Genomic DNA, 20,000 nt, shown 5'->3' with positions numbered 1-20,000 from the left:
GTGAGGTTAGGTTAAGATTTTCTTTCCCCACTCCTAGCCATAGTACATGAGCTTTAAGTTTGGGACAGAACCTCAGAGTACCAGTCGTTCGCCCCCCAGCTACCCCATTAGGTGAATGAACCCTCCTTTTGGTCTCTGCTGGTCGGCGAAGGTGGGGTCTCTGCCCTTCCTCCTAGTCCACACCTGGTAGGGTTACAACCCTTCCTCCCTGTGGTCTAGCGACTTGTCCTACACCTGCCTTCCCTGGTCTGGGTTAGGCAGGCCAGGGGACTCTGTTTCTTTATAGTTTAGGACAGTATATTAGTGCTGTACCTTCACTGTACTAACCTACCCTAGGCTGGAGAATGAATTCTTCCTACACCTAGGATAGTGCTGGTACTGAAACAGACACCCTCCCCCTGGAGTGTCGGTGAGGGCTTACGCCTTTCCCTACACTCCCCCTCAGGACCCTCACCCCTCCCCCCTCTGTCCTTCAGTGTTGGCCTAGCCATCCCACCTCTGTCCACTGTCCTACAACTCCGTGTGCCGGTGGGTTGTGGGGTCGGCTCGGTCCTTTCGTTGGTTAGTTCGAACTGTTAGGCTTCCCGCATATAGTCGAACTATGGGATAGCATACGACAGGTCGGTCTGCCGGCGGAAGATCTCACTATCTTAGAGTGTTCTGCGGGCTCCGTTGCGGCTGGATGAAAGGTTGCCACCCTCCCCCTTTCATTTGAACACTCTTTCCGGAAGAAGACGAGGTTTGGGTAGTGAGCTACTGACCTTCTCTCTTTCTTATATCCTTTCTCTCTCTCTCTGATCAGTGCCAGTCCACTGCCATCACGACCCTGCCGGCAACAGCCGTCAGCGTAACCCGGTATCCTCTCTGTCTCATTGATTGACGTCAGTGTTGGAATACCTTCACCGGTTGCTTGCCAACTGCCGACTTGCCGGTGATCTGCCATCATCCTGAGGTTTTGCCCTCTCTCTGCCACAGAGACTGATGACAGGGAGGGGTTCCCCCTCGAGGGAGATTTGCCGGCGCCCGGTGTGCTTCCGGCAGGCCGTCACGCTGCCGGGGTCACCTAATCTTATTACTTCAGTGGACTGTCACCTCTTCCCTGCCGGTCTTGTGCCGGCAGTGTCTATTGTATAGCTATATACGATAGCCAGTACATCTATGGAATAGTACATACCTTAGGCAAAAAACTATAGTGTATAGTTGTACAGTAAATTCTTCTAGCATACTCTGTGCTTCCATGCACAGTCCCTTGCCGATACCTATCTGAATTGGGAATAATCATTTCTCCCCCTTTCTTCTATGCTGAATGAACTCGGCTCCCCCTCTCAGCATTACTAATGCCCTGGAGGAAGTCTAAGCTATGCTTTATCCAATGTGGATGATTCCTTCCCCCTCTTGAGGCTCTTACAGAGCCCCTAGAATTAGTTATGGTGTGGGGTCACGGCAATTGGCTGGGCAGGATACACAAGTATGTGTCTTTTCTGCTTCATTTCCAGCTTACCTATCTTAAGCTTACACTTGGAAAGGAATCTAATATTGTAAGTTTAAATAACTTTAAGACTAATCTAAGATTACTCTAAGTCAATGTAAAAGACTTCTGTAGACTCATGTGCCCCTTTCTTTTACAGGAGGAGTACATCCGGTGTGAGAGCGCCTTCTGCAGCGTTCGGCGCCCGGACTTCTATGGCCACCTGGCATGCCGAACCCACGCCAGCTGTTCCATTGCCCAAGGGACTCTACGGTATTGGGACCCACAGAATTGCACTGTCCGCAAAGACCTGCTCCATGAGGCGTTCGAGGAACCCCCCCCCCACCCCCAGTGGAGGCCAGGGACATCGCCCGAGAGAAACTACGCAAATGGGTGTGTGGTTTCCAGAAAAACGCCACGGGGCCTATCTCCCAAACGAGAAGATGAGAGCTTTGCTCTTTCTAAAGGCATCTGCAGAGGCTGTTATCCCCAAGCCTGATATCCCCTGTGTCCAGCTGACGGTTGAACCGGATGTATCGGACGCATTGCAAGACTTCCATCTTGACGAGGTGGAGCGGATGTCGGAAGTGTCGGACACCACCGAAAGGACCCTGATGGCCGAGGATCGAGAAGAGGAGGAGCAGGCAGAGGTTCCTTACTCTGAGGGCAAAGGTACCCGTGCCCCCTCTGTTGCTTCTGTTGCTATTTCGGTACCCGTCCCCTCTACTTCTTCCACTCCCGCGCCGGTGGTAGTGGACAACCAGGATAGCCTCCAGGCCTTGGTGGCACTCCTGGACGAAAGGTTTCGTAAGAGAGACGAAGACCTTAAGAGGGAGATTCTCCGTCTGTCGAAACTGACTCCGAGGAAAATCAAGGTTAAGGACCTTCCCCCTTGCTCAGTGACCAACCCATGGAGGCATGCAGAACACATGCCAATCATGAGTGGACGAATCTTCGTCAACGATAAGTTAGGCGCCATCCCCCTTGAAGAGGTGGAGTTTTGGCCTAGTTTCGAAGCATACCCAGACTGTTACATCCATCTCAAGTCCGAGCCAGTTTCCAAGGAGGAAACCGAGCCTAAGGAGGTCATCGTCTTTGACCATGCAAAGGCTCAAGCTCTTCTGGCCAGCTGCCTTAATTAAGAGTAAGGGCTACACCAACTCCAAGGTGCCGGCCCTAAGCAAGAAACACCCATCCTTTCTTGCTCCTGCCACCATGGTCTTTCCCTTCGCCGAAAAATCAATGTTGGCAGTGTTGAAGGCGGTGGAGGAAGGGAAACCCTGCCCTACATTGGAGGAATGTAGGCCCCTCTCCCTTGCCCTCCCTCCCGACGACAAGAACTGGAAAGACATCCAGTTAACTTTCTCCATAGGAAAGTTGGAAGCTGAGGTCGCAGGACGGCAGTTCAATGAGAACCTACCCAAGCTCTCCGAATATATACCTTCTGCGTTGAGAGCTGGACACGAAAGAGAGGCTGGCTGCCTCCCTTTCTCACCAAGTTCAATTGGAGACGATGGCCAGGGACACTCAGACCCCAAGCTTCTACATGGTCTTGGCTAAGACCCATCTCGACACCCTAACGAAGGACTTTTACAGCTTCATCAAGGCCCGGAGAGCCTGTAGAGAATTCATGTTTGTGGATGCAACCGTCAAATGCGAACCCCGGAAACAGAGTTCCTCCAACATTTTGGGGAAAGATCTCTTCCTTAACGACCTCGTGAAAGAGATCATAGACAGAGCCACCACGGAGAACCGGAACCTTCTTCACAAGTGGGGCATGTCGTAGAAGAGGAAATCTTCTCAGGATTAGGGCCCCCAACCTAAGAAGAAATCGAATAAGCCCAGACACCAGCAGCGGCAGGCTAAACGACAGTTTCCAGCACCCGCTGCTCCCCAGTTAGTGGCTCACCCTCAACAGACCTTTCAGCTGGTCCCTCAGCCGGTGGTGGCTCAGTCACCAGTCTTCACACCAGCCTACGAAAGGCAGTCGACTACCTTTCGTCCTAAAGGTAGAGGCTCCGGCAAAGACTCCTCTCAACGTCCATCCAGAGGGAGAGGAGGAAGGGGAGCAGGCGGCCGAGGTGGTAAACCCATGGGAAACCAGAAGCATGAGATGCTTCCGGTGGGAGGAAGACTCCGCCTCTTCCAGGATCATTGGACCTTCGATCCTAGGGCTCACAGCATCATCATGAATGGACTAGGGTGGAGCTGCGTAACTCCACTGCCAATCTTCCACCAATTCTTCCAACATTCCACTCATGTCCTGGAAGAATACGTCCAAGAACTCTTGAACAAGAAGGTGATCAAGAGGGTAAAGTCCACCAGGTTCCAAGGAAGACTATTTTGTGTTCCCAAGAAGGACTCCGACAAACTCAGAGTCATTCTGGACTTGTCCCCTCTCAACAAGTTCATAGTGAACAACAAATTCAAGATGCTAACTCTTCAGCACATAAGAGCCCTACTGCCTCAAAAGGCATACACAGTTTCAATAGACTTGGCGGACACCTACTGGCACATTCCAATGAATCGCCAGGCCTCCTCATATTATTATTATTATTATTACTATCCAAGCTACAACCCTAGTTGGAAAAGCAAGATGCTATAAGCCCAGGGGCTCCAACAGGGAAAAATAGCCCAGTGAGGAAAGGAAATAAGGAAATAAATAAATGAAGAGAACAAATTAACACCCAAGACCATCTCATGATTTTCTCTCCCTAGCCGTAAAGAAGAGGTTTGGGATCTCGAGGAAATGTTTTGACTTCTTAGAGGAATGCAAAACAAAATCTACCAGAAGGCAATACGAGTCATCCTGGAAGAAATGGGTGTCCTTCGTCAAGGCTAAAAATCCTACAGAAATCTCTATAGACTTTTGTCTGTCCTTCTTTATTCACCTTCAAGGACAAGGCTTGGCAACCAACACGATTTCCATCTGCAAATCGGCCTTGACAAGACCATTACTTTATACCTTCCAGATAGACCTGTCCGATGACATCTTTAACAAGCTGCCAAAGGCATGTGCTAGACTCAGACCTACATCTCCACCGAGACCCATCTCCTAGTCTCTTGACAAGGTGTTCCACTTTGCCTCAAGTGTGGACAATGAGTCCTGCCCTCTGAAAGATTTGACTCAAAAAGTTATTTTCCTTTTTGCTCTCGCCTCGGGAGCCCGAGTCAGGGAAGTTGTGGCTTTATCAAGAGAAGAGGGCCAGATATAGTTCGCTGAAACAGGCGAGCTTACCCTCTTTCCTGACCCAACGTTTCTCACCAAGAACAAGCTTCCCACCAAAAGGTGGGGCCCCTGGAGAATCTGCTCCCTGAAGGAAGATGTCTCTCTATGTCCAGTGGAGAGTCTAAAGGTCTATCTTCGAAGAACTTCAGACTTCGGTGGAGGACAGATCTTTAAAGGAGAAACATCGGGGTCCGATTTGTCATTCAAACAACTAAGGGCAAAGATCACCTACTTTATTCGCAGAGCGGATCCTGACAGTACACCCACAGGTCATGATCCCAGGAAAGTCGCCTCTTCCCTGAATTTTTCCAGTCGATGGGCTTCGAAAGCCTTCACTCTTTCACGGGCTGGAAATCCTCCAGAGTGTCTTTCAAACACTACGCGAAGCAGGTGCACGAGCTTAAGCGTTATGTGGTAGCAGCAGGTAGTGTACTAAAACCTGCTGCTTAGTGTGGCGTAGAACAGTGAGTTATTCGGGACTCTAACTCCATGGGAGCCTGTGTTGACCCTAGTGCGAAACTTAGTGATTTTAAGTGCCACCTTGTGACACTATGGACTGTTCATCTACAAAGGTGAAGTCACATAGATAGAAACACGTGTGCCACATGTTTTTAACATGAAGTGTATATACGACTTTCTAGAAAGACTATAGTTCCTCTAGAACTAATGTGTGTAATGGCAAGTTTTCCTTTTCAGATTCCACACCGACTTCTATTGATGTCTTAAGTCTATGTTACTAATTGCATTCCATTACAATTTTGCTTATTGCATGCTAATTCTTATTTTACTAAATAAAATAGAATTTTATTAACCTGTGCGTCTTAATTCACCCTCACACATGACATAAAAACACTGTTAGAGAATTTTCTTTACCTCATTATTTGAATAACGTTATGAACAATGTTATAATATTGTTCCTTCTTGATGCAAACTCATCTAGACCAAGGTAATTTATTCCATCACGTTGTACTTACCTTCTTCTATCTGACCCTAGGACTGGCAGGTATCTCCGACACTAGGTGAGCTCCTTTATCAAGTAACTTCAAGATGTTCCTTACATCCAAATAGGACTTCCATGCCAGGGGGGCAGGAAGCAGTAACATAGTATATGATTATCTGAAGTGACATGTAACGGAAATGTCACAGGTCTCTGTGGTCATCAGACCAAAGGAATATTGTTTAGAAGTCGAAGGCACTACAAAAGGGAAAAATCCACGATACATTAATTCTCTGTTACACTTCCATCAGGACGACATGGCTTGAGCCCAAAAAACGGATTTAGAGCAAAGCAAAAAATCTATATTTGGATGAGATGGCCATGTCGTCCTGATGGACCCGCCCTTGTTCTCTTTTCTGGCCTTGTCAGGCCCCTTCCAATCTTATTGTATCATGAAGGCTGGCCTAAATGCCGGAAGGAATGAGGATGGCGTGCAACGGTGACGCCAACCAAGATGGCGGCTGGTTATGACGTCGCCGAGTACTGTAACAGTAATGGAGGAGGAGAACTTAGTAATTGCTCCTCCCACAACTTGCCACACTTTCCCCTCGAAGCGTAAATGCTATGTGGGGTGCATATAGCTATGTGGCGTGTCAAGCATACGTCCCCTGTTGATATATGATATCCTAAAGGGAACCCTTATGGGTACTCGTGCCAGAAGTTAGAATTCTGTGAAACCTTTAGTTTAATTCTCTGGGAACATCTACTGTAGTCATAAATACCCTTAGGAAGCTACTGAAGGAACCTTCCATCAGGACGACATGGCCATCTCAACCAAAAATAGATTTTTCGCTTCGCTCAAAATCCGTTTATTTCTCCCTTTTTCCTTTCCTCACTGGGTTATTTTCCCTGTTGGAGCCCCTGGGCTTATAGCATCCTGCTTTTCCAACTAGGGTTGGAGCTTAGCAAGTAATAATAATAATAATAATAATGATAATAATAATAATAATAATAATAATAATAATAATAATAATAATAATAATAATAATAATAAGGAACTGGAGAATTAGGACAACGCCAAACATTCTTAAATTTATTTCCATCACCAACAAATAACAACGTTTCAAACATCTCTGTGTTCATAATCATGTTCCTGGGTAAAAGAAAGTAAAACAATAAAGAGAAAGCTGTACATAAATATTGTAAACAAACAAATAAATTCCAAGTTAGAATGGGAAAAGGCATAATTAGGCAATCTTCAAAGGAAAACTAGAAATTTCTTGATTAAGTTGTGGCTTTTTAGATTTTATAAAAATTGACTCTGCTATTCTTATTTAATTTTCATATGAGCCTCTGTATATTATTGAAAAGTTGTCCAAAGAGAATGAACACTTACAATCCATTTTGCCTAATCATGCCTTTTCCCATTCTAACTTAGAATTTATTTGTTTGTTTACAATATTTATGTACAGCTTGCTCTTTATTGTTTTACTTTCTTTTACCCAGGAACATGATTATGAATACAGAGATGTTTGAAACGTTGTTATTTGTTGGTGATGGAAATAAATTTAAGAATATTTGGCGTTGTCCTAATTCTCCAGTTCCTTATCAAACTGAAGTTCCCTTCCACCCGCTCAGTATTGGATATTATTATTCGCCGTAATAATAATAATAATAATAATAATAATAATAATAATAATAATAATAATAATATATAATTATTAGAACCCTTTCCCTTTTTCAGCAAAGAGCTCAATATATCTCAACATAACTGATCAAACCAAATATTTCATGGTAATGATATACCATTTGATGGTAATTTGCCAATCAAAGCTTCATAAAATGCTAAACATAACTGAATTAACTATTTATAATACATCTTGTCAAAAACAACCAGAACACGTTGAACTCTACGGACTTTAAAACACACCTTTCACTACATGCCATTCTCAGTGTTCATGGTTTACCAATTATTCGCATAATGAATTTAGCAAAATCACTCTCCATGGATAATATACAATAATACTCGTAATATAACAAGGTAGATCCCTTTAAAAACAGTTTGATTTTCAAAGCTTCATGAAAAATATAATATTTAGATTTGGTGCCATTCTCGATGTTCTAGAAACGAAAATTATATAGATAATTCTCGTTAAGACTAAAATATAAAAAAAGATATATTTTCGATTTACTTCAGTTATCTATTACTAAACGCATCTGTATCAAAAGTAATTTGTATTTACATGACGACTTCAAGTACTGAAATGCTCGGGATCTTTAAATCCATAGTTTAAATGCAAGTCATAGCCTGAACGTATATCATATTAATGTTACAGACAACATACAGGTATATTGATATCTCTCTCTCTCTCTCTCTCTCTCTCTCTCTCTCTCTCTCTCTCTCTCTCTCTCTCTCTTTATATATATATATATATATATATATATATATATATATATATATAAAAACTATATATATTATATACAGTATATATAAATATATATATATATATATATATATATATATATAACTATATATATTATATACAGTATATATAATATATATATATATATATATATATATATATATATATATATATGTATATACATGTATATATATACATACATATATATATATATATATATATATATATATATATATATATATATAAATATATATATTTATATATACATATATATGTATATATATATATATATATATATATATTTATATATATACATATATATGTTTATACATATGTATATATATATATATATATATATATATATATATATATATATATATATATATATATATATATATATATACCTTAGGGATTTAGGGCACCAGATTAACTGGAGTGAGTCGTCTTTGCTTTTTAAGAGTACCTGTCCGTACAGAAGGAAAATCCTGGATTCAGCCATCATAAATCAATCAAACACAATGAACCTATCTGGGGGCCAATGGAAAGCTGACACAGTGGACAATACTCTTCTCAACCCTATCATTAAGAAGATAATCCACGGAGACTGACCACCAGACATGCATCAGAGGTCAAGACTTCCTCCAAGCGGCTCAACAATAAGATCACGCACCTGGATGTAATTAAATTTGGCTAATCCTTCCAGCAATTATAACAACTATAGAACAATTGTACACACCCTTTTGCTTTCATATATAAACCGTCACTCTCCACTGTATTCCTTACTTTTACTCTACATCCTGAAGAGGGTCGATGTTTATTGACCGAAATATAGTGTGATTTATTCATATTTCCTGTGTTTCTTTTATGGGCCTTTTTGAAAAAACATATATATATATATATATATATATATATATATATATATATATATATATATATATATATATATATATATATATATGTGTGTGTGTGTGTGTGTGTGTGTGTGTGTGTGTATGTATATATACATTTCTTTTAATTATGAAAATATCAATGACAAAAGAGTTTAAAAATTGTTGGGAGATTTTTATCTAAAAACTTAAATACCCAAAACGAGATTTCAATTTTAATCATTTGTAATAAATCCAGATGAAAATTGCAGATAAAATTATTAATATAAAATTTGATTGATTTTAATCAAATGCAAAAGTAAAAATTTTAAAATTTATTTCCTTAAAAGATTTGGCAAGAGAAGAAAAGTATTTGTTTCATGTTTTACCAAATAACTTTAACAAAATAACTTAAAATTTAATATTTTTTAACAAATAAATAAAAAAATAATAGCCATAATAACATATTTATTCACTAATTTATTAAATTTCTAAGTGAATTTTGATTAAAATATATTTTTTATATAAATTATCTAAATTTAAAATGATAGTTATATACTAAGAAAGCCTTTTAGGGTAAGTTTTTAACTAGCCTATTAATATATATTTATTTTATATATAATTTTAGCAGTATATTGATACATTAAGGATACAAACAAACAAATATATAGTCATTATTTTAAACTGTGCTATTTTTTTTGCTAAATATTTGCAAGATATTAAAGGTAATATCCCCATTATTTCCATAGAAAGTTGACAATTACCTTTTAAATATCTATTATTGTCAACGGTTATTTTAACTCAAAATAGATTACGTCAATGTTGTTATTTTCACTTAAGAAATTGGCGCTAAATTCAAACACTAACAAAATACCTTAATTATTCAAAATTTTGGAAAATATATAGACTTTTCAACAAATTTTTTGATTGAAATTAACCTTTGATAAAGTCTAAGGGAATTTTACTGAAACTTTCACTATCTTTTATTCATGTAATCTTTTTCATTTTGACCACGTGATCTTGCTAAAAAGTCAGCTGATTTTTTTCATTACCAACTAATATTTGCAATGTACCTTTAATATATCATATTTATTCGATAAATAAAGAGTTTTTGGCATAACAAACTATTCTTAACTAATTTTTCTAGTTTTTATGTAATATTAAATAAAAATGATATTTATTAAGCATAAATTTAAAGTTTATACAATAGCTATATAATAGAAAAGTTAATGGTTGCAAAATTAGTTGTTTTTACACTCAGTAGGGGCGATACCATCGCCATGTCCATGAAAATATTTTAGGTGCCGAGCGTAAAATGTGTATAAAAACATGATTAATTATTATAAATATATCATAAACATATTTCGATTTAATATTAGTATTGTTATATAGTTTTAAACAATATTTTCATATGAGTTAATTGGATATTTTGTATTTAAGCTTGTTGGCACTTAGATCATGGCGTCTACATTTAGGGGAATTATAAAAAAATCTAGGGATTTGGGGGACAAGTTTTTTAAACCAGTTTGATGGTTTAAACAAAATTTTATTATTTATGGTTACAAAAATGTAATTCCTGAAATTAATTACCTTTTATAATGTAACTAGAAAGCAGAGAAATATGTATGATACTGAATATATATTGTGTTGATTAATGCTAGGGAGAAAATTAGCCCCTATCTTAGGGGAAGTTTCGATTGTTTACCGTATTTTCAATATGGCAGACGGATTGATACATCCAACTCATCGTTCACAAGTTTTATTAATTTTTGTGCCTATTAAAGTGACTTTTCTGTAAGTATTAGTGTAAGAAGTTAATCTATATAACTTTATTATTAAGTTGATATATAATTAAGAGTGGCAGTTTCAGAATTTATATGGAAAATGTAGATTTAGAGTTTTTGAACCGGCTTCTAGTGACAGTACCGTGTTTCATGCTATAGCCTACATATAAATAAATTCATTTATAATTCAACGTTATTTTAGTGTTCATACTGTAGTAAGATCATATTAAGGTCTCTATCAGAATCTGTTACTTAACTTATAGATTGTGTTATTTATTTAACCCTAATTTTGGATTTTCATAGATTTTCTTAGTGGCAGAGACTGGGTCACGTGATTCCAGTGTTACATGCTTCAATTTCCATGATCCAGACCATTCCTGGAAATTTCTGGAATCCTATACGTAATTTTAGCTTATAAACAGCTATGTAAATTTTATATATTGAAATTTTACCAATATTTTTCCATGGCAGATCATCATTTCTCCCCTGACCTAACCTAACCTCCAGTATGTGAGGTTCTTACCTTAGACAAAGACCCCTGTTATATCTTTGCTAAAGACTATTATCTCACTTGATATAGAGTGACTAAAGTTGTCTAAAACTCCCAATATAATTAGCATATTTCCGCCCTCAGAACTGTCAGGGTTTTTTGAAGTAGTTTTATAATTTAGTCAGCGGTTTTTGTAAGCTTGAGATATAGCGATACACTCCGCAAGCATTTCTTGCTTACTACTTCTATTGTAGATCTGAGCAGTTTTGCTGGTGACATCGATTGTCTCTTTATTCATAGAAGATTGTTCACATATGCGTTGTTCATTTTCTATTTTTTAGAGAATATATGAGTAAATCATTATCATGAAAACTAATTATAGAATCCTTTCCATAGAATTTTTAAGAATAATTTGGTTCATGATTTAAACATGGTTAATATATGTTTATTTTCACATTAATGCAAAAATGAGTTTTATCTTGGTGTTATCACTTGGGCTGGAATTCGGCTGTCTAAGTATACGAGGTGTTGTCTGATACTGACAAACAGCAGGGTGCCACGCCCCCTCTAATCACTTTAAGGTGTAGCTACTTGGTTCTTAGCCCCCTGAGAGTACAGACGTACTCCAGGTGCCACCAGATTTTTAATATTTTTCTTGTAGGTAATGGGTAGCCATTTGTGTCATGTCTGGGGAAATAATGATTCTGTTTGCTCGACGATTGGCGTTTTCTCATGGTATCAGATGTCTGCTGCTATTACAAATATTGGTCGCAATTTCCCTCGTTTGAGGGTACACTTGGGCACACTATTTTATCTTATTTCTCTTCCTCTTATTTTGTTATAGTTTTTACTATAAATTGTATAGGAGATATTTGTTTTGATGGTACTGTTCCCAAATTATTTAATTTTTTCTTGTTTCCTTTCCTAGTTGGGCTATTTTCCCCATTTTGGAGCCCCTGGGCTTAAAGCATCCTGCTTTTCCAACTAGGGTTGTAGCTTACCAAGTGATAATAGAAATGATAATAATAATTGGGAACTCTTCGACTGCTTACTGAGATTTAGAACCTTACTATGGAGAACCTTGGGTCAGAGTGCACACTCATGTTTGGGGTTTATCACCTCTGACCCTGTTACTTCATAATGCTCCTACCATAGATGAGGAGTAGGAAGGATTCACTCAAGCAAAGGATGAACTATCTGTTTTATTGTCTCGATACTTAGGCTAATCGATTCGCATGGTTTCACAGGATGAACAGTACTGAGAACTCCCACTCGAAGGATTTTCAGTACCTGGTATAGGAACTCGTGCTAACAGGTACTCCATCTCGGACATCCATTGTATCCGGGCAGAATCGTGTCCTGTTGTAGGGAATTTCTGCTACCTAAGGATAATAAGTCTTGAATTAAAGAACAAGGTTTGGTATTAGCGTAGGAATAAATCTAGAATTTAAAAAGTAATTTGTGATTTTCATAACTATTCAAACCTTAGATTTCTTTACCCTCAATGAGCAAGTCTTGGGTGAAAGCCTTAAGATTAATGTTTGAAGCTTAAGCTTAAAGTGACCAATAACTACCGAGACCTTTTATTTTGTCAGCCAAGTTTCTGTCAAGTTGTAGACATACTTCTCCTAAAGGACTTAGGTTTGTAAAGTTAGGAAAAATACTAATTACTTTTAAAATCTTTAATATGATTACTGTATATATACAGTACAAGATTAAGAGTATATTTCTTTATGTTCACTCAAACCAGATTGGTAAAAGACATCTAGAAATATACCAGACCTTTTTATTTCTGTAAGAATTTTGATTGATTTTTACCTAACAGTTTTTAGTCATAATTTTTGGCAAACTGAACATTCGCAAATGCAAAATATTTTTTACTGTATAAGGAATTAGATCTGTACTGTATTATAATCTATAAAAATAACATTTTTAAATAAGGGAAAAGTATATTAGTAAGTATTAATTATTTGTTAATAGTTATCTGCAGGATAGTCTGTAAAACCAGACCAGGAAGGGACTTGTCTTCTTTAGTACCGATGCTTGAGATTAGTTTGAAATCATTTGCTAATGCAATATTTTAATGAGTTGGTGAATCACAAGCTAACGGTCAATAGTCCTTAGGCAATTAGGCTTTGTAATTTTAAAAAGCAACGTTTAAAGTTTAATAAATTTTTCCAATCTGTCATTTTTATATTTACCTCCGCCACCAATCTTGGAAGGAGGTTATGTTTGTTCGTGAACAGCTTCCTGTCCATAATTTCAATCGTAGAGTAATGAAACTTGCAGGGATTAACTTATGTAAATAGCGGGAAATGTTTAAATTTTGAAAGGTCAAGGTCACAGTCGCAAAATGTCCAATTCACGTAATCTTTCATAAGTTTGGTCATCTTTGTCAGAGAGACTTTGGTTCACAATTGAGTGTATTGAAATCTGTGCCAATTAATACATGTTAAGGTCAAAGGTCAAGGTCGGAAAATAAGGTGTCGCGGCAGAGGTCTGTACTCTACTGAGTGCCCTTCTAGTTTTAAAAAGCAACACTAAAAAGTTTGATATATTTTTATATCAGTAGTTTTTATATTTGTTCATATAATAACTTGATTTGTGTACATTAGCAAAACAGTCATGTAAACTGAAGTAAATTTATTTCTGTATAAAATTTATTCGCCGATTCACTTATGGTTAATATTAATGATTTTCTGGATTCTTTATTTATATTATTAAATCCAGGTTTAAGTGACACCAGTATACTTATTTTATATCAGTAATAAATCAAAATTGCAATTGATTATATTTGATTTTCAATTTGCAGGTGATATACAAGGCAGGATGAGTCAAGGACAGAGCCAATGTAGGCGCCCTATAATAAGTCTCCGTTGGGAGAAGTGTCTGTTTCTCTCTCCGAGCCTCAGTCTTCGGCTCCCCCATCGGGATAGCGTACTCCCTGCCCTAACAGTTTCTACACCCTTATAAAGGTTTGTCTCTCGATTAATAGGTATAGAAAATAACTCTGGATCATTTATATTATTTGATAACTTGTGATATTTCCTCCGTCTTAGAGAACAGAAGGCCCCCTAACTTAAGAACAAATAGGTTCCAAGAATCTGTCTTATATGTCGATTGTTAAATTTTATTGTAGAATGAGCTTAACCTAACTCGCAGGCCTACAACGTTTAGCTTCAAAAGTCAAGAAATAGGTTTTTAATTTGAAATGAAAATGTTATGTTCATAGCTCTATCACCAGCATAACTCAAAAAGTTACATGTGAATTTTTAAATATAAAACTTACCCGCTGGTTATATAAAAGAGCTGAAGTCCCCTGACGCCAGGGCAGAAAATTCAAATCTCGCACTATCGAAGATACGCCAGGTGTACCAACCGCACCCTAGCGGTAGAACAGGTGGAACCACACACCATCTCCAGTTCTTCTCTCTGCCGTCATAGCTGGCTGACATATAGAAGTTCGCTCTCCTGTTTTACTCTCTTGGAAAGTGTTTGGTGATGTACAACGTTCTTTTTTGAGTTTAAGCTATCGTTGATTATTTTCCCTTGTTTCTTATCTTGAAATCTTTTTGTTTGAGATTTTCTTTATTGATATTTCCCTTACTTTTTGCTCGTCGGTCTCTCACGTTAGCATTCAAAATGGCCGACTCCTCCCCTGCTCAGCGTAGGTGTGTTAGTGAAGGTTGTCGTACTCGACTTCCTAAAGGATCTATTGATCCTCATACTATTTGTGTGAAATGTAGGGGTAAATTTTGTTCATTAGATGATAGGTGTAATGAGTGTCTTTCCTTAACTGATGATGATTTTGTTACTTTCGATCGTTATGTTAGGAGACTAGAGAGAGATAGAGTTAGGCGTAGTTCTTCCCGATCTGTGGATAAGGCCTTACCTAATGTACCTGTTCCTAATCCTATTCCTTCCCCTGTGGTGGTAGATCAGGAACCTACTATGAAAGGCATGTTTACTGCTATTTTGTCTCTTGGTGAGAAAGTTGAGTCCTTAGCAGCCGATAGAAATACAATTTTTTCCGAGTTAAAGGTATTGAAAAACCGTGATCCTATCGGAACTGTGGAAAGTGTTTCAGTGTCTGATGTTGTACCGAAAAATCGTGACTCTCTCGGTGTTGTGACAAGTGTTGCTAATGTGTTTAGTCTTGCGGAGGGTGCGTCTGCACGATCTTGTCGTTCACCTAGCCTAAGACCTCTTTCGAGCTCTCGAACAAATGGGAGAAGTAATGTCGAACGGCTTAAGGGAACGAGAAGCGTCATCAATCGTGCAGACGTTCCCTCGAACGTTCCTGTTGCCGTAGCTCAGGTCGTTCACCCTCATCGTAGGAAAGGTGAGGTTCATGCGTTATCCCCGTCTTCCGATGAAAGGTCGGAGAGTGAGATCTGGCGTCGCGCGTCAAGACCGCTTAAACGGATGCATGATGTTCCACAGCGTCGGGAATCGCCTGTGTGTCCAGGATGTAGTTCGTGGGGTTCACCGTTCTCCCATCGCTTGCACTCCGGCCAAACGTACAAATCACCGTGTTCGTGTGGATATGATTCCTTCCGATTCGGACCTTGTTACTATTCATGCACCCCCCCTTCCATCGGATTGGCTTTCTTCCCCCGAAATGCGTGGTGACGTTGGTGCGAATCTTCCTTTAAGGAGTTCTGTTGATCCGAAATGGTCTGCGCTTGTGTCCATGAAGGAACAACTCTCGTCGTTGATGGATTCTTATCAACCAGGTGTTGGCGTTATGTCTGGGCGTTCGATGTCAGACCAGTTATCGCACAGGCGTTCGATGGTCTCTGGTCTTGACGAGTTATCGCTTAGGCGGTCTCCCAGTCATGGTGTTCAACGCCAGGTTGATTTTGATGAGTCGCGTCAGAGAGTTTTGGTTGACCAGTTTTCGTATTCTGGTCGCGGGGAAGAACATCGGCGTCGACAAGTGGACGAGACGCGTCAACGATTTGAAGTAGTGGATCGTCCGCGTCAACAACTTTTGGACGCTTCGCGTCAAAACATTGATTCGCAGCGTCGACATCCTGACTATTTTGATCGTTCGCGTCAACAGTCTTCGGACTTTACGCGACCTCTCGCCGATCTTCGACAGTTACCTTCTGATTTCAAGCGTTCTTCTGTTCAACAGCAGTCGGATTCGAAGCGGTCTAGGCAGTTGTTGGTTGAAGAAGATCGTCTACCCGTCCATGTTTCGCATCAATCTACTTCTACTTCTCCCCATCAGGTTGACGCAGTTGTTGGCCTTGACAGGCAGTCCCATCCAGACTTTGTTCCTTCGGTTCAGGCTGCAGCTGTTGCTGCACTGCCAGAAGACGAGCCTGAGGAAAAGTCGGATGAGGATGATCCTATTGAGGAAGTCTCTGAGAATGAGGAGGAGGAGCATTATCAGCATGCTGTGGAGCTTCGCAAGTTTATGCTTATTCTGACTGGAATTTTCCCGGATCAATTTACCCCTGTGGCCCCGTTCTCCGCCTTCTGAATTCATTTTAGGTAAAGCTACCAAGGTTCCAGTTTATACCAGGATGGTTCTTTCTCGATCCTCTAAGCGGGCCTTGAAATTAATGAGTTCTTGGTTGGACTCCAAGAAATCTTTTGGCAAGACGGCCTTTGCCTTTCCTCCCGCTAGGTTAGCCTCTAAATCTAGTGTGTGGTACGAGACTGGTGAAGTGTTGGGCTTGAGTTTTCCTTCGTCTGCCCAAGGGGATTTTTCAAGTTTGGTAGATGCTTCTCGTCGTCTTGCCTTAAGGAAAACGAAGATTTGGTGGTCCATTCCAGAGTTCGACCATTTGCTTAAAGGTCTGTTCAGGGCCTTCGAAGTTTTTAATTTCTTGGACTGGGCTTTGGGGGCTTTGAGTAAGAGGGTCTCTGATATGACGGAAACGGACACTAGTGGTTTGGTTCATTTGATGCCCTGCTTGGACAAAGGTGTGAGGGATGGCTCCAACGAACTTGCTGCCTTGTTTACAGCTGGAATTCTCAAGAAAAGGGCCACGATGTGCTCTTTTCTCTCTGCAGGAGTGTCTCCCTACCAGAAAACGGGCCTTCTTTTCGCACCTTTGTCTAATACCTTATTTCCGCAGGAATTGGTTGGTGAGGTGGCTACTGCCCTCACGCAGAAGGCCACACATGACTTAGTTACTCATTCGACTAGGAAAGTTTTGCCTCCGTCATTCTCCTCTCGTAAACCTAAGGAATCTTCGTCTGGGTTTCGACCTCAGTCCTTTCGTGGGAAGTCCTCTGGAAGAGGCTCTTTTAAACCAGAAGGAAGGAAGCCTAGAGGCAGAGGGGGCAAGTCCGGCCGAGGTAAAGTCTGACTGCCCTTTCCTTCAGACAGCAGTGGGTGCCAGGTTGACTCACTTCTGGGAGGCTTGGGAGAGGAATGGAGCGGACCCCTGGTCCGTCCAAGTGTTAAAGGAAGGCTACAAGATCCCCTTCCTGGCCAATCCTCATTTAGTCACAGATCCTGGGGATCTTTCGCCCAAATACAGAGAGGGTCCCAAGAAGCAAGCCATGCTTCTGCAGACGTCTCTTTTATTAGAGAAGCAAGCAATAGAGGAAGTGCAGGATGTTACGTCTCCGGGGTTTTACAACCGCCTTTTTCTAGTACCCAAGAGTTCCGGGGGGTGGAGACCGGTTCTCGACGTAAGTGTGCTAAATGGTTACGTCCAGAACTCGACTTTCACTATGGAGACTCAGAAAACAGTTCTGGCAGCTGTGAGGAAGGACGATTGGATGGTCTCTTTAGATCTTCAGGATGCCTATTTCCACCTTCCGATTCATCCCAGCTTCAGATGTTATCTGAGGTTCATGGACGGAAACAAGGTCTTCCAGTTCAGGGCTCTTTGTTTCGGACTCTGCACGGCTCCTCTACTGTTTACCAAGATCTTTCTGAACGTGGCAAGCATGCTGCATTCGAGGGGAATCAGGGCCTCTCTGTATCTGGACGATTGGCTGATAAGAGCCTCCTCAGCCGATTGGTGTTTGAAGGACCTCAAGATGACTTTGGATCTCTCCAGAGAACTGGGTCTCCTGGTGAGCTCGGAGAAATCGCAACTGATTCCATCCCAGGAGATTCTTTATTTGGGGATGGAGATTCACAGTCGGAGTTTTCGGGCTTTTCCGTCGTCGGTGAGAATCCAAGCAGCCCTCCTAAAAGTCCAAATGTTCCTGAAGAGAGATCTTTGCTCCGTCAGAGATTGGATGAGCCTTCTGGGGACACTCTCGTCGTTAGAGAAGTTCGTGACCCTGGGGAGGTTGCACTTGCGTCCTCTTCAGTTTCATCTCAACCCCCATTGGAAGAAAGGGGACAGCCTCGACAGGGATTGCATTCCCATCTCGGCTTCCATCAAGTCTCATCTTCAATGGTGGGACAACGAGCCCAGACTGAAAGAAGGCTTGTCTTTACTTCAGAGGAACCCAGACCTCGTGTTGTGTTCCGACGCCTCCAATTCGGGGTGGGGAGCCACTCTAGAGAAGCACGAGCTTTCGGGGACTTGGACGGTGGAGCAAACCTCTCTCCACATCAATCAAAAGTAGCTTTTAGCTATTCATCTGGCTCTCATCGGCTTCGAAAAGCAGATCAGGGGCAAGGTGGTCCAAGTCAATGCGGACAGCACGACAGCTCTGGCCTATATTGTGAAGCAAGGCGGGACCCACTCTTGGCCTCTGTACGAGATTGCAAGACTGCTTCTCGTCTGGGCGGAGGAAAGGAAGGTGACTCTTTTGACGCGGTTCATCCAGGGGGTCAACAATGTGAGCGCAGACAGACTCAGCAGGAAAGGTCAGGTTCTCTCCACAGAATGGATTCTGCACCCGGACATCTGCAAGAGTCTGTGGCGGTTATGGGGTCGACCTCTCGTGGATCTCTTTGCCACCGCGAAGACCAAACGGCTGGAGTGTTACTGCTCTCCGGTTCCAGACCCCGAAGCTTTGCACATAGACGCTTTTCTGATGAACTGGTCACACATGGAGGTTTATGTTTTCCCTCCGTTCAAGATCCTTTACAAAGTGATTCAGAAGTTCATTTCGCACGAGGAGACCAGAATGACACTGATAGCTCCGTTCTGGCCGTCAAGGAGCTGGTTTCCAGAGGTACTGGAATGGATGGTGGATTTTCCGAGAAGCCTTCCCATGAGACCCGATCTTCTCAGACCACCTCACTTGGCCCGAAATCATCAAAACCTCCGAGCTCTACGTCTGACTGCCTTCAGACTATAGAAAAACTCGCTAGAGCTAGAGGATTTTCGAAGAAGGCAGCCAAGGCAATTGCAAGGGCAAGGAGGTCTTCAACCATCAAGGTATATCAGTCCAAGTGGGAGTTGTTCAGGGAGTGGTGTAGGACGAACGCGATTTCCTCTTCCAGTACCTCACTTTCCCAAATAGCAGATTTTTTCTTGGACCTTAAAGTTAAGCATAACTTCTCGTAATCTACTATTAAAGGTTACAGTAGTATGTTGGCGACGGTTTTTCGACACAGGAACCTAGACCTTTCTAATAATAAAGATCTACGAGATTTACTTAGGTCTTTTGATACGACCAAGAAGATTCAAACAGCTCCCATCGCCTGGAATTTGGATGTTGTCTTTAAATTTCTCATGAGTGACAGATTTGAGCCTTTACACTCGGCTTCATTTAAGGACTTAACCTTGAAAACCCTTTTTCTGGTTACCCTCGCCACTGCGAAAAGAGTTAGTGAAGTACACGCTTTAAGCAGGAACATTGGTTTTCGGAATGGGAAAGCCATTTGTTCTTTGCAACTGGGGTTTCTGGCAAAGAATGAAAACCCTTCTCG

General features: G+C 40.8%; 1 protein-coding gene and 1 long non-coding RNA gene across 2 annotated transcripts in view; both read left to right on the top strand.

The window, feature by feature from the left end:
* LOC137637358 (uncharacterized) overlaps positions 1 to 20,000 on the top strand; it is a 205,885-nt gene that overhangs the window by 142,246 nt on the left and 43,639 nt on the right. The window lies entirely within an intron of this gene.
* The window catches only part of LOC137637369 (uncharacterized), a 16,499-nt gene continuing 6,705 nt past the window's right edge, over positions 10,207 to 20,000 (top strand). Inside the window, exons 1-2 of the long non-coding RNA XR_011043599.1 lie at positions 10,207 to 10,717; positions 14,010 to 14,172. This is a non-coding gene — a long non-coding RNA (uncharacterized lncRNA). The remainder of the gene's footprint in view (positions 10,718 to 14,009; positions 14,173 to 20,000) is intronic.

This window comes from Palaemon carinicauda, chromosome 3, assembly GCF_036898095.1.
Source record: "Palaemon carinicauda isolate YSFRI2023 chromosome 3, ASM3689809v2, whole genome shotgun sequence".
NCBI classification, from domain to species: domain Eukaryota; kingdom Metazoa; phylum Arthropoda; class Malacostraca; order Decapoda; family Palaemonidae; genus Palaemon; species Palaemon carinicauda.
The sequence above is the reverse complement of the archived record's forward strand: the minus strand, read 5'-3'. Positions and strand labels throughout refer to the sequence as shown.